The sequence below is a fragment of the Callithrix jacchus genome, chromosome 18 (genome assembly GCF_049354715.1).
Source record: "Callithrix jacchus isolate 240 chromosome 18, calJac240_pri, whole genome shotgun sequence".
In the NCBI taxonomy this organism is placed as follows: domain Eukaryota; kingdom Metazoa; phylum Chordata; class Mammalia; order Primates; family Cebidae; genus Callithrix; species Callithrix jacchus.
This window is the reverse complement of record NC_133519.1, coordinates 38179921-38194976: the sequence shown is the minus strand read 5'-3', so window position 1 is coordinate 38194976 and position 15056 is coordinate 38179921. Positions and strand designations below refer to the sequence as shown.

The 15056-nt window shown below is 39.4% G+C and overlaps 1 long non-coding RNA gene across 1 annotated transcript in view; it reads left to right on the top strand.

Annotated features, from left to right (window-relative positions):
- The window catches only part of LOC144580162 (uncharacterized), a 168229-nt gene that overhangs the window by 71076 nt on the left and 82097 nt on the right, over window positions 1-15056 (top strand). The window contains exon 2 of the long non-coding RNA XR_013529218.1: window positions 9697-9792. This is a non-coding gene — a long non-coding RNA (uncharacterized LOC144580162). The remainder of the gene's footprint in view (window positions 1-9696; window positions 9793-15056) is intronic.

Here is a 15056-nt window from a genome sequence, read left to right as displayed (position 1 = left end):
TCCACTTTGCACAGTATTTTCAAGGTTCAGACATGTTGTTCATATATAGGTACTTTATTCTTTTTATTGATGGGTAATATTCCACCATAGGAATTAATTGAGGGACATTTGAGGTTGTTTTCACTCTCTGGCATGAATAGAGCCAAATAATGCGCTTATGAACATTTTTGTACAAGTTTTTGTGTGGACTTATGTTTTCACTTCTTGTAGATTATACCTAGAGGTAGAATTAATGGGTCATTTCATAACCCCGGGTTAATTTTTTGACAAACTGCCTGTTTTCCAAAGTAGCTGCACCATTTTACATTTCCGTCAGTAGTGTATAAGGGTGCTAATTTCTCCAAATCTTTGCCAACACTTGTTATTAACTGTCTTTTTTATTATAGCCAATATGTGTGCAATGGTATCTCCTGATTTTGGTTTGCATTTCTGTGATGGCTGATGCTGAACGTTTTGTATGTCTTTTCTTGGCTTTGTGTATATATTCTTTAGATAAATATCTATTTCGATCTTGACCATTTTTATTGGGTTATTGGTCTTTTTATTATTGAGTTGTAGGAGAATTATATATTCTAGATACAATTCTCTCATCAGATATATGATTTGCAAAAATGCTCTGTCATTCTGTGGATTGTCTTTTCACTTTCTTGAGAATATACTTTGGAGCATAAGGGCTTTTAATTTTGATGATATCCAATTTATTTCCTTTCTCTCTCTCTTTTTTTGTGTGTATGCTTTTGGTGTCATAACCTGCTTTATTTTTACATAACTCTTCAAAGCAATGACTAAGCTTTTGAATTCAGGTTGCAAGGATATTGAGGATGTAGAGGGAGAGTGGTATCCAGCTGATGCCATTAAAATGTGAAAATCCAGATGACTGCTTCAGGTATCTTCATAACATGCCCTAGCGCCACCACATTACTGGATAGGAAAAGGTGTTGTAAAAGCAGTTGTTGTCTAAACCTTTCCAATATGTGAAATATGCGAGACTCTAAGGAATGTTTAGGATTTCATTATGTATAGTTGTCATTCAAAAATATACAAGATTGCTTTGGGCTATTTGGGGTCTTTTGTGGTTCCATATACATTTTCGAATTTTTTTATATTTTTGTGAAGAAAGTCATTTGTATTTTGATAGAGATTGCATTGAATCTGTAGATTCCTTTGGGTAGTACAATGATTTTAACAGTATTAATTTTTCTGATCTCATACACATGGGATGTCCCTTCATTGTTTTGTGTTCTCTTCAATTTCTTTCATCAGAATTTTATATTTTTTCACATAGGGATTTTTCACCTCCTTTGTTAATTTATTTTTTAAAATATTATGATTTTTTGTGGCTACTAAAAATGGGATTGCTTTCTTGATTTTTGTAGAATATTTTGAGCGGTATATATAATGAAATAATAAATAATTCTTCCAGCTAGTTTATTATTGGTATATAGAAATAATGTGGATTTTGCATGTTGATTTTGTATCCTACAACTTTGCTAAATTTATTTCTCAGTTCTAAGAGTTTTTTGTTGATGGAACCTTTAGTTTTTCTGTGTGATAGCATGCGGTAGGGACAATTTGCCAAAGCAATCCTGAGTGAAAAGAATAAAGTTGTAGGCATCATAATGCCTGACCTCAAAATATACTATAAACCTATAATAACCAAAACAGCATGGTACTGACACAAAAATAGACACATAGACCAATGGAACAGAAAGAGGACCCAGAAGTAAATCCACCTACTTACAGACACTTGATTTTCAACGAAGATACTGAGAACATACACTGGGGAAAAGACAGTCTGTTTAATGAATAGTCCTGGAAAAAGCAAATATTCATATGCAGAAGAATGAAACTAGGCCTCTATCACCATATACAAAAATCAATTCAAAATGTATTAAAGACCTAAAAAATAAGTTCTCAAACTATGAAACTATTAGAAGAAAACATAGAAGAAATGCTTCAGGACATTGGTCTAGGCAGATATTTTTATGGAAAAGATCTTAACAAAGATAACAAAAGCCAAAATAGACAAATGAGATTACATTGAATTAAAAAGCTTGTGCATAGCAAAGGAAACATTGACAGAGTAAAGAACAACCTACAGAATGGGAGAAAATATTTTCAAATTATTTATCCAACAAGGGAACAATACTCAGAATATTCAAACAACTCAGCCAACACACATTCTCTCTCTCTCTTTCTCTCTCTCTCTCTCACACACACACACACACACACACACAGATAATGCAGTTAAAAATGGGCAAACGATGTGAAAAGAAATTTCTCAAAAGCAGAAATACAAACGGTCAAGAAATATGTGGAAAAAATGCTCAATATTGCTAATTATCAGGGAAATGCAAATCAAAACCACAGTGAGATACCATCTCACCCCAGCTGGAACGGTTATTATCAAAAGGACAAAAAAATATCAAAGCTGGCAAGGATGTGGAGGGGAAAAGGAAACTCCTATATACTGTTTGTGGGAATGTAAATTAGTATGGCCGTTATGGGCAACAGTATGGAGGTTCCTCAAAAAGTAAAACCAAAACTACCATGTGGCCCAGCAATCCCACTAGTGGGCATATATCCACGGGAAAGAAAATCGGTGTGTCAAAGACATGTGTGCACTCCCATGTTTACTGAAACACTATTCATAATAGCCAAGATAGGGAATCAGCCTATGTGTCCATCAACAGAAGAATGCATAAAGAAAACATGAGATATGTATGTAATGGAATACTATTCAGCTATAGAAAAGAATAAAATCCTCTCATTTGTAGCCACATGGATGAGTCTAGAGGATGTTAAGTGACATAAGGCAGTTACGGAAAGACAAATGCCATGTATTCTCACTCGTGGGAGTTGAGTAGAGAGTAGAATAACGATAACTAGAGTCTAAGAAGGGTGAAAAGAAGAGGAGATAGGGAAAGAGGTTGGTTAAGAAACACGTAATTATACCTAGATATGAGGAATAAGTTCTAGTGTTCTATAGCACTGAAGGATGACTATGTTCAATAATTATTTATTCTGTATTTTTAAATAACTAGAAGAGAGGATTTTGAATGTTCCCGACACAAAGAAATGATGAATACTTGAGATGACAAATATTCCAATGACCCTAATTTGATTACGATGTGTTGTACACAGGTATCAAAATATTACACTTTACCCTGTAAATATGGATGATTATATCGTTTTGAAATTTAAAAAAATTATACAGTATGCTGCCACCAGGTGGTGATAGCGGCCGCCTTTAATGAACAGTCTCACTTAACTGCAAGAAACATAGTTCATCTAAGACCTAGACTTTCTGTCTAGCACTTTGCATTAGTAATAATCACTTTTTAATACTTTGTTTAAAAACACAGACTTTCTAGTAAAATGCTGAATGTTACGACCATGCACTTAATAAGAAGGAATTAATATTTACTGAGCACTTATTATATGATTTTACATGCATTATTTTATGTAATCTTCATGAAATTCTATCAGTATGCTTTAATGTCCTCAGTTTAAAGACCCTCTTTGTCCAGGGTCACATAGAAATAACATACCAGAGTTCAAACTGCCCATATGTAAAACCTGTATAACTGTTGTTAGCCTATGTTTTGTGTCTTTCTATCAATAGCATAAATTCAGGTTTTGTTAATATTTATGCATCTACGATACCAGGTATTATGCTATGTAATTATCACAAATGTGAGTATAATTTGGACTTATTTCTATTAATCCTAAGTGGTGTCTAATATTGTTTAATATAAAGTTAATCTTCCCTTAACTTGATAAGGCTTCTCTTTCTCTCAACCATTTTCTCCATCTCTCTCTCTCTCTCTCTCTCTCTGTTTCTCTGTCTCTCTCTTTCTCTTCCCTACCTCTTTAAAACAGAAACCTCCATAAGCTGCCACATGGTTTTGGGGTTTCAATGGGGGACTTATTGTCTCCATAATTCCTGCAGTAATAAGTCTACAGCTTTCTGGTTTGCAGATTTTCCTGAGTCAGTCTCAGAAACATTATTTCTTGACTTAATGTAATAGAGACTAATTTGGTGGTAGTCTTGCCCATACAGATCCCCTGAACTTCCTGAGGGGCAGAAATTCTGCCTGCTTATTCTCCATTATACTGTTAGCTCTTCAAAATGCTTCTCATGGGCTGGGCATGGTGGCTCATGCCTGTAATCAGCACTTCAGGAGGCAGAGATGGGTGGATCACCTGAGGTCAGGAATTCGAGACCAGTCTGACCAATATGGTGAACCCCCATCTCTACTAAAAAAATACAAAATTAGCTGGGCGTGGTGACACATGCTTTAAATCCCAGTTACTTGGGAGGCTGAGGCAGGATAATTGCTTTAAAAAAAATCTTCTGATGTATAGTAAGGGTGCATAAAATATTTAGGTATTTTTTAACTGGCTTTTGATACACATCTGCCTTCCACTCCTACCCCTGCCCTCAAAATATGCTATAGCTATTGATCCAGAAGCTTTTAAACCTGAATCAAGTCAGGCTAATCAGATCTTCTTTACTTCAAATCTGAAACTTTGATAGAAATTATAAGGATAAGAAGCATGGCTGCTCTGACAGTAGCTCCCTGCAGAGCGGGGGTCCTAAAGTCGGGCCTACTCTAGTTCTAGTGCTGCTGGGACTTTCTATCTCTTTGTTCAGTTTTAAATCGTTTTGGTATTCTCACAACATGGTTCCTCTTTCACTTAACCTCCACTGGGTTAATTTACCAATAAATTGAAGCTGTCAGATGTAATGGACAACTTACTCCATTCCCTCCCTCCCTCCCTTCCTCCCTTCGTTTGTTGGTTTGTTCCTTCCCTCCCTCCCTCCTCCCTCTCCCCTTTCCCCTTCTTCTCCATCTCCTCATCCTCCTACTCCATTTCCTCCTCCTCCTTCACCGTCTGCTCTTCTCCTCCTACCCTGTCTCATCCTTGTCCCATTCATTAGCTTCCTTTGCTCCTACTGTACTGAGAAAGACTATTTCTCTTGCTTTTATTCTGCCTGAATCCATACAGTAGCTCAGGGCTTCTTTGTGTCCTAACATAAAATTCTCCAAGATTCTTTGTTTCCCCTTCATGTTAAGTTCTTTCTTTTAAGAAAAAGATGTATGTTCTGCCTACTGATAGGTATTTCCAGAGGCATCACTGTTTAGGGGTTTTTTGACTTTTATATTCATTTCTTCTCTTTGTTGTGGCAATGATCATCAGGCTCCAATATTTATAACTCGTCTGTATAACAGATTTCCTCAAAATTGATTTCCAAAGCAGCTAGCAGACATTGTCGAATATTTGGTTACTGAACATTAAAATGGTTTCCTCAAGATTTGGAAAGGATACACACACAAATATGTTGATTTGACTGAGTTAGAAAAGTAAAATTTTTTCATGAAATAAGATAATATAGTTATTATCAACTCAGTAGAGCTGAAGGTGATTCAAGTAAAGCTACCAAGACTGGGTTAAATTCAAGTGTCAGCATTTCTCCAAAGTCAAGAAAATGGGAAACCCTGTGCCTAAATTATGTGTCTCACACAATGTGCAGAAGAATCACCACATCGGTGGAGATAATTACGTTCACAATAGCATTGTATTGTGAACATAGCACATAGAAAGTACTTGATTTCATATCTTGAGGAAATATCTACGCATGCAAGTATTTGAGCTGCTTGCCTTTAATGAATCAGTAACCAATTACACATAGTTAATGGGCAATTAAAAAACGAGTCATTTCCAACAAGATGGTCATATAGGAAAAAAAAATCTTGAGCACTGTACTTCCTCTTGACATCATTACCTTCTCTCTTCCCTTTCTCAATCTTAAATTTGTAGCAAGAATGACAGGGAAATCCAGGATAGTCTTTAAAGCACTTGGAAGTCCAGAGCATTAATGTGGGAGCTGGTGAGACTGTGAATGTTAAAAATGTGTGCTTTGAATGAAGAGACCCCCCAAAGAGGCTTTGTGTGAGCAACATGGCTGTTTATTCACCTGGGTACAGGTTGGGTAAGGCCGAAAAGGGCGTTAGCAAAGGGCAGTGGGATAGGAGTTGGTTTTATAGGGTCGGTGTGGGCAGTGGAAAGTTACAGAGTAAGATCAGTTACAGTGGTGGGGTGGGTGCAAGGACTGTACATTACCATAAGTTCTTTATTTTAGTGCCTTCCTCTCTGTATGGCAGGGGGTAGGTATACAATCCACACCCCCTGGGCAAATGAGCGAATGGGCAACTCATGGTCTTAGAGAAAAGAGTTTATTTACTTGGTTCTCTTTGGGAATGGGTTCTAATGAAAAAGAGAGGAAAAGAAAGAGAACGAGGGTAATAAAATACATGTTAATTTGAGGCCATATAGTGAGGATAGTCATGACCCCGCAAGTAGCCGTGTCATCGCCTCCTCCCACCAGCAGCTCCTCCTAAAACTGTCTAGTACGGGCTCACCTTTGGAGGTATTTGACCCAGTGTCCACACCTCTCCCCTCTTTGAACTGCCTCTCTCCTCAGAAGCTCTCCTCCTCCTATCAACAAAGGGCCACCAGTTAGGGTCAATCGCTCAGCCCCACCTTCTTAACACAGCACTTTAAAGTCAAATGTTTAAAAGACATTTTCATGAAGCCTCATAGCACATAGAAAGTACTTGATAAATGGCAACTCTTATTTTTCTCTGCAACTTGAACCAGCTCATTACCTAAAAGTCTCTAGGTCTCCGCTGTCCATGGGAACAAGAAATCCTTTCGTGGGTATAAATGAGATTAGTCTTCTTGAGTAGCATCTTTGTATTTGGAATGGAGTCTTTCTAGAAATACAATGACTTATACTGAGGAATGAGTCTAGTGCCGGAAATGTTCAGCTGTGGAGGGAGAGAGGCAGGGGAAGCATTCTGGAGCCAAGCACGTTTTGGAGCCTTTAGCATTGTACCCACAGAGATGTTTCCCTACCCATCTGATGAGATCTGGTCCCAGAAAGACCATATCACTTGGGTTTATGTCTCTTCATAAGGACCATCCAGAATGGCTTCAATATGTTTTCCATGTGTGGAAGTGGTTGCAGCTTTCAAAAGATGACTTGGTGGGGGATGGGTTTGGAGAGCAGGAAGGGGGTTGAGGGGATGAAGCCACCAGAGGAGAACTGGCACAGAACCAAGCAGAGAGAAGTATGAGGCAAAGCCACAATGAAGAGTACTTCTTTGCTCCATTTCCTGCTCAGAGCTTGTATACTGTCTAATTCTGTTTGCAGGCATTGGAACCACACGTAAAAAAAACAAGCACATTTATTTCTACATTGCTCTCTTCCCTCTCCCTCCCAGGCATTCATTGGTTTCCCAGTGGGTACTTTGCTAGGCCCTATGGACATAAAGACACTGAAGATACGGCCTCTGGTTATGGGACTTATTGACCGGTAGGAAAAGAAAGATGAGTAGAAGAGAATGGGGATAATCATAGCACATACTTCAGTTCCCCTTACTGTACACTGTTTTACACATAGTCCATTTATTCACTCATTCAGTGCTTACAACACTATGAAGTAGATACTGGTTTTCAATACCCCCATTTTGAACATGGGAGGAAACGTACAGAATGATTAAGCGACTCACCTAAGGTCACTCATCTAGTAAGTGGTCGGGCTGGGATTCAGTCCCAGGCCACTTACCTGCACCCTGCAGCACTTTCTCTACCCATGATGCTATTGTGCCACAGAAGAGGGTCGCAGCCCTGTCACCTCTGGAAAAGCTTCTTGGAGGAGATGGTGCCTGAAGTTTGAAAATAAATACGGGTTGCTCAGGGCAAAGTAAGAAAGGGCCTGGTGAAGTGAAAAGGAGATTCTAGTTAAAGATAATGTCCAAATGTGCAGGTGTGAGGGCATGGCTTGTGCAGGGACCCACAAATAGCATGAGATCACTGGAAAGGATGCAGGGTATTGTGGTAACCCCAGAAGCTGGAGAGAGAGGGAGGAGCCGGATCCCGAAGGGTCTTCTATTTCAAGCTAGGAAATGTGGACTTAATTCTGAAAGCTATGAGGTACCTCTGATGAGCTCAAGGATTAGCAGACTTGAATTATAGATGCCCCAGCTCTCATTCACGTGCATTTCTGAAAACCATATTGAGAAATATGATGACTCCAAAGAGAGCAGCCGTGCCTTGCTGACCATTCACTCTCTCCCTACTCTGGGCCTGCCCTCAAATACGAAGATAGTCTTTTGCTCATTCATTCATTTATGCAACACTTATTGAACATATTTATTAAATACCTATTATGTGTTAGGAACTGTGCTAAGTGCTGACATCGCAAATAGAAAAAGGAAACACAGACCCTGCCCTGAGAGGAACAGTGTTGATTGGGAAATTGTAAATACAAACACAGAGCTTCAAAGCAAAAGGCAAAATGCTATTTAATGGGCATGTTCAGTGTGCAGGTGATGAATGATAGAAGAGGCAACGGATCTTAATGTTTCAGCACATAGACTCTGGAGCCATGCTCTACCACGTGATAGCTGTATGACACTCGGCTGGTTATTTCATTTCTCTGTCTCAGTTTCCTTATCCAACAAATGCAGATTATAATATTAACTACCTCATAGCATTATTGCAAAGATTAAGTAAGTTAACATTTTGAAGTTTCTTAGTACAGTACACAAATAAAAACTCTGAAGTGACAATGTTCCCCAGTAGATGTCACTACTACATAGCTAGCTAGGTGAGATAATATCTGAGTTCAGGTTGACCACATTAACCATTCCTTGAGAAAATTGATACATAGCTGCCGGGCGCGGTGGCTCAAGCCTGTAATCCCAGCACTTTGGAAGGCCGCCTCGGGTGGATCGCAAGGTCAAGAGATCGAGACCATCCTGGTCAAGATGGTGAAACCCCGTCTCTACTAAAAATACAAAAAATTAGCTGGGCGTGGTGGCGCGTGCCTGTAATCCCAGCTACTCAGGAGGCTGAGGCAGGAGAATTGCCTGAACCCAGGAGGCAGAGGTTGCAGTGAGCCGAGATCGCACCATTGCACTCCAGCCTGGGTAACAAGGGCGAAACTCCATCTCAAAAAAAAAAAAAAAAGAAAATTGATACATAAATGTCTTTCTTCCCCAAATACAAAATATAGCAGAAGGTACATTGTGAAATAAATAAGAGTGAAGGGTGATGATCACCAAAAGCTCTTCTAAATCTCCAGACCCACTTGGAAGTTTTAAACTTTCTCCATATTGGCTCTCTGGTGGAAGCCATTTTCTCCCTGCTTTCTAGAACCCTTGGATTTGATTCCTTCAACTCGGGCCTTATCAGGGAGCACCTACTCCTTTCTAAGGTTTGCAAGTCATTTCTGAAAAAGCACGTGCATAATGATTGACGAGAGCCACAGCGGCCTAACTTCTGAAGGAACTAAAATGGGGAATTGGGACGCAGTGGCATAAGAAGGACCTTTGTGTAGCAGCAGTAGGTACCTTCACTTGGGCTAGCTTTGTGACAGCTGGGGTTGAGCCTACAGCTTTATTCTCCACCGGCTGAGAAAGGTGAAAGTTCAGTAGTTCTGATTTTGGTCCATGACTTCTATAGATCTCAGCTTAGGTACAGCATTAGGTGAAATTTTTTTTTTCCTGGTACTTGATTCTGAAATGATCAGCCTTTCAGGTAAGATGAGTAGGCTAAGATCACAGCGGTGATCACGCACTCATTTACTTGCCAGGTTTTTAAGTAAAATCTCCTTTGTTCCAGGCTTTGTGTGAGGTGAAAGGACACAGAGATGCGTGGCCCATTTCTTCAAGCATTTTACAGTCTGGACTTCAGTGGGAGAGACAGACATGTAAACATGTAAGTAAAATGCAACCTTTTAAATATTATTTAATAAATGTCAACAACGTTTGTAAAGAAGAAATTGAAAGGATGACATGTGACCTTGAAGGATTAATAGGAGTTTGCCATGTGGAGAAATGAGAGAACGTTCTAGATAGAAATGTTAATTCAATTCTGACACTAACTGCCTAAAGTTAGTCCAACTGCACAGGTTAAGGGTTCAAACCCACAAGACTGCCCCCCATGTCAGAAGCCAATCATAAGTAGAGGTTCCCCAGGTTGCCATGATTTTATATGTCTCAGCTACAAATCAGGAATCCCCACAATCACCTTCTCAGTTTCAATAAATTAATATAAATGACTCTCAAAACTCAGGGAAACACTTTACTTACATCTACCAGTTTATTACAAAAAATACAAAGAAACATCCAGGTAAAGAGGTCCATAGGGTGAGGTCAGGAAGAGTGTGGAGCAGGGGGCTTCTGACCCTGTAGAGCTTGGGGTGTGCTATCCCTCCTTGGCATATGGATTCCTTGACCAATCCAGAACCTCTCTAAACCCCATCATTTAGGGTTTTTATGAAGGTTCTATGGTATAGGAATGATTGATTAAATTATTGGTCATTGGTGATGAGCTCAATCTTCAGCCTTTCTCCCCTTCCCTGGAGGTTAGGGGCAGGGGCCCCAAAAGTTTCAACGCTCTAGCCACACTGCTGATTCCTCTGGCAACCAGCTCTCATCCTGAAACTATCTAGAGGCTTCCAGCCATCAGTTATCTCATTAACATAAACTCAGGTATGGTTGAAAGAAGCTCGTTATGAATAACAAAAGATGCTCCTCCTACCTCTATCACCTAGAAATTTTGAGCGTTTTTGGAGCTCTGTGCAAGAAACTGCAGATGAAAAACAAATATATATTTCTTATTATATCACAATATGACAGGGTAATTTTGGGTACATAGCAGTTTGCTTTGGTCCTTCTGATGGATGGCTCTGGTAAAAACAGCCTTAACATGCTCTAGCTAATAGTAATGATGATGTTAATAACTGCTAATCTTGTTGAGTGCTATCTGTCAAGCACTGTGCTAAATGCTTTCTATGTATTACCTCATCTAATCCTCTTAATCCTATAAAGAAGGCAGGATAGAATCAAACTCTGGAGCAAAGCTTGGGCTTCAGCCATCTGGAACCAGACTGTCTGGGTTCACACCCTGACTCTTTCTTATTAACTGTGTGACTTTGCAAAATCGCTCAACACTCATTTGTGCCTTAGTGTTTCCATCTATAAAATGGGGATAACAGCACCTACCTTTGCTGTATGAACTTATTTTTGGAGAGGGCACCCCAAGAGTTAAGCTGGCGTAAGTTGCCTTAGGTGTGCAGAGCCCAGAATGATTTGAAAACCCTGCTCTGTATCCAGCCGGTGCCACCCTTCACTGTGAATGAATTCAAGACATTCAACAGGTACAAGCAATCACCGGAAAGCTATTTGTTGTGATTGGAAAACACTCAAAGAAATGGAGTGCTTCATAGATGATTTAATATTTTCAAGGTGGCACATGCGAACGAGTAAGCTCAGGGTATATGAGCGAGTTTACATTCCACATCAAGGTTTTACTTAAAGTTTACATTTTGTTTAAATGAGAAGTAAGATCAATGTAATATGGCTTAAACCTTTCTCAGAAATTTATAGCTTCTTTTAATAAACCTCATAAAAGACACTTTTAAACATATGCAGCGTTCTTAATGTAATGGTTCCATTCTTGAAATATATAGTATTTAGATTGCATCTAAAATGCTGTAAAAGTATCACAAAGGCTGTAAAAATATTGTTAACGGGAAGAAATCTTTCAGGGGGGTAAATATTTTCTTGGAAAAGAAAAAAGCTGTGAACCTTTTAGGCAGGGAATGGCTTGGTTTTGAAAAATAGCAATTTGCCTTTTTTATGTCCTTTCTGTGGTCCTACTTCAGCCAATTATTAGATTAAAGCAAGCTGTTGCTATGTGCCCTAGAAGCTCAGACGGATTTGATGTTGCTCCCTAAGTTTGTGAGGACAAGTTCCATTTAAAGCTTTAATGAGGTCAAGGGAATAACGAAGGAGGCTGGCTGAGTCTTTTGTGTTATTTTAGGACTGTATCTTAGAATTACGAGGCTTGCATAATGCCATGGAAAGTACACGGAACAGAAAGTTAAAAGCTCTCCGTTTGAGACCTGGGTCTGCCATTTACTAGCTTTGTGACCTGGGCATAATCACTCAAATGCTCTGAGGCTCAGTTTCTTGAATCTGGAAAACGGGGTTAAGAATACCTGCTATAACCACTTTGTAAGGATATTGTGGGGTCAAATGAGATAATGCATGAGAAAGTGCTCTGAGAGCCAGAGAGGCATAAAGTGCACATGGACTTTATTTATTTGACAAACATTTATGAAACACTTATTATGTGCAGACACAGAACATTAGTGAGCCAGAGTGAATTTGCAGAGATCCTTCAGGTCAACCCTGCTGTTTTCTCCTCCCTGTATTTTGGCCAAGCCACTTATAAGCTATTTTACACAGACGAAAGTCTATTATATATTCAAGAGAAATGTTTGCACCTTTTTGGTGACCTGTTTTCTTCTCTGTAGATGGCTACCTTCAGAAAAAAATTTATTAAGTATAACCTAAGACACACATAGTGTGATTAATAAATAGAGAAGTACCCCACGCTACAGTTGGAAAGAACACGGAGTCCAACCTCTTTATAACACAGATGGAAAACAAAGGTTCACAAAGGGGAGATGGTATGCCCTGCCAAATTCACTTCTCATGTGCTTTTGAGAGAGATGAAAATATAAGCCACACTACTATACACAAATACCAACAAAATGAGAAAAGTAACACTTCTTCTGCCAACTGCACAGACTTATACATGAAGCTTTGAGCCTTAGTCTTCCCCAGAAGGACAGACTTAAAGCAACATGGACAGTCAGTGAACAATTGAGGTAAAATATTGAAGGCTGGATGAAGAGAAAACTCTAGTTCACGTGGCTTTTCTTATTTATCTCCTATTAAAAGATGAAAAGATATTTAGCATTTTCTCTTGGGTGAAGTACATTTAAAGAAGATTTATCAATTTAGTAGACTATACAATGTTAGGTGCTGATGGCCATTAGGTCATTTGGGTTAATTTTTCTGAGATGTACATCTTTTTTTTTTTTTTAACTTTCTCTTCATAGCACAGCTTTTATTAACAAATCTCAGAGAACTTTGCAAATATCTAGGGATTCATGTTCTCACTTGTAAGTGGGAGCTGAACAATGAGAATACATGGACACAGGTGAGACAGCAAGATGGGAAGGGTTCCCCCCGACTGTTCTGAGCACTGGGAGGAGTGCACACTGGGGTGGAGCCACAGAAGTTGATGTCATTTGCAGGGGAGGAGGCTGGCCCCTCCTCTTCCTGGGTGGAAACTGGAATTAAAACTGTGAGGCAGGAAGCCTATGCTAGGAGGACTCTCACTCTGCTGAGTCCTTGTTTCCCCTTTTTCCCTTTATGTGTGATAAACTCTGCCCTGCTCACCCTTCAAATAGTCTGTGAGCCTAAATTTCCATGGCTGTGTGATAAGGACCCCGTCTTTAGTTGAACTAAGGGAAAGTCTTTCAACACGGGGAGGGAATAACACACACTGGGACCTGTTGAGGGGGAGAGTGGTGGGGAGTGGAGAGCATTAGGGAAAAGAGCTAAGGCATGCTGGACTTAATACCTGGGTGATGGGTTGATAGGGCAGCAAACCACTGTGACGCATGTATACCTATGTAACAAACCTACACATCTTGCACATGGTCCCCTGACCCTTAGAATTTCTATGATGATCACAGTTTACACTGCAGTGTATGTTGTTGCAGAGAACATCTACATCTTTGCAAACACATGGTATGGTCAGTGTTTTTAATTTCGGCCATTCTGATAGGTTTAAGATGGTATCCTAAGGTGGATTTTATTTCCATGTTTCTTCTTTTTTTTTAATTGTACTTTAGGTTCTGGGGTACATGTGCAGATCATGCATACATGGCAATGTGGTTTGCTGCCTCCATCCGCCCCGTCACCTACATCTGGCATTTCTCCCCATGTTCAACACTCACCTATGAGTGAGAACATGCAGTGTTTGATTTTCTGCTCCCTTGTCAGTTTGCTGAGAATGATGTTTCAGATTCATCCATGTCCCTACAAAGGACATAAACTCATCATTTTTTATGGCTGCATAGTATTCCATGGTGTATATGTGCCACATTTTCCCTGTCCAGTCTATCACCGATGGGCATTTGGGTTGGTTCCAGGTCTTCACTATTATAAACAGTGCCGCAGTGAACATATGTGTATGCACACGTATATCTTATAAAAGAATTATTTATAATCCTTTGGGTATATACCCAGTAATGGGATTGCTGGGTCAAATAGAATTTCTATTTTTAGATCCTTGAGGAAGCCCCACATTGTCTCCCACCAACAGTGTAAAAGTGTTCCTGTTTCTCCACAGCCTCTCCAGCATCTGTTGTCTCCAGATTTTTTGATGATTGCCATTCTAACTGGTGTGAGATGGTATCTCAATGTGGTTTTAATTTGCATTTCTCTAATAATCAGTGATGATGAGCATTTTTTCAGGTTTGTTGGCCTCATATATGTCTTCTTTTGAAAAGTGTCTGTTCATATCCTTCACCCACTTTTGAATGGGTTTTTTTCTTGTAAATCTATTGTAGTTCTTCGAAGATTCGGGATTTTAGCCCTTTGTCAGATGGGTAGATTGCAAAATTTTTTTCCCATTCTGTTGGTTGCCAGTTCACTCTATAATTGTTTCTTTTGCTGTGCAAAATCTCTGGAGTTTAATTAGATCCTGTTTGTCTATTTTGGCTTTTGTTGCCAATGCTTTTGGTATTTTAGTCATGAAGTCCTTGCCTATGCCTATGTCCTGAATGGTTTTGCCTAGGTTTTCTTCTAGGGTTTTTATGGTGTTGGGTCTTCTGTTTAAGTCTTTAATCCATCTGGAGTTAATTTTAGTGTAAGGTGTCAGGAAGGGGTCCAGTTTCTGCTTTCTGCACATGGCTACCAGTTTTCCCAACACCATTTATTAAACAGGGAATCCTTTCCCCATTGCTTGTTTTTGTCAAGTTTGTCAAAGATCACACGGTTGCATATTTCTAATCACTAATCATGTTGAGCATCTTTTCTTTTCGTGAGCTCATGCACCATCCATATACCATCATTGGTCAAGCATCTACTCGAATCTTTTCTCTATTATTTTATGTG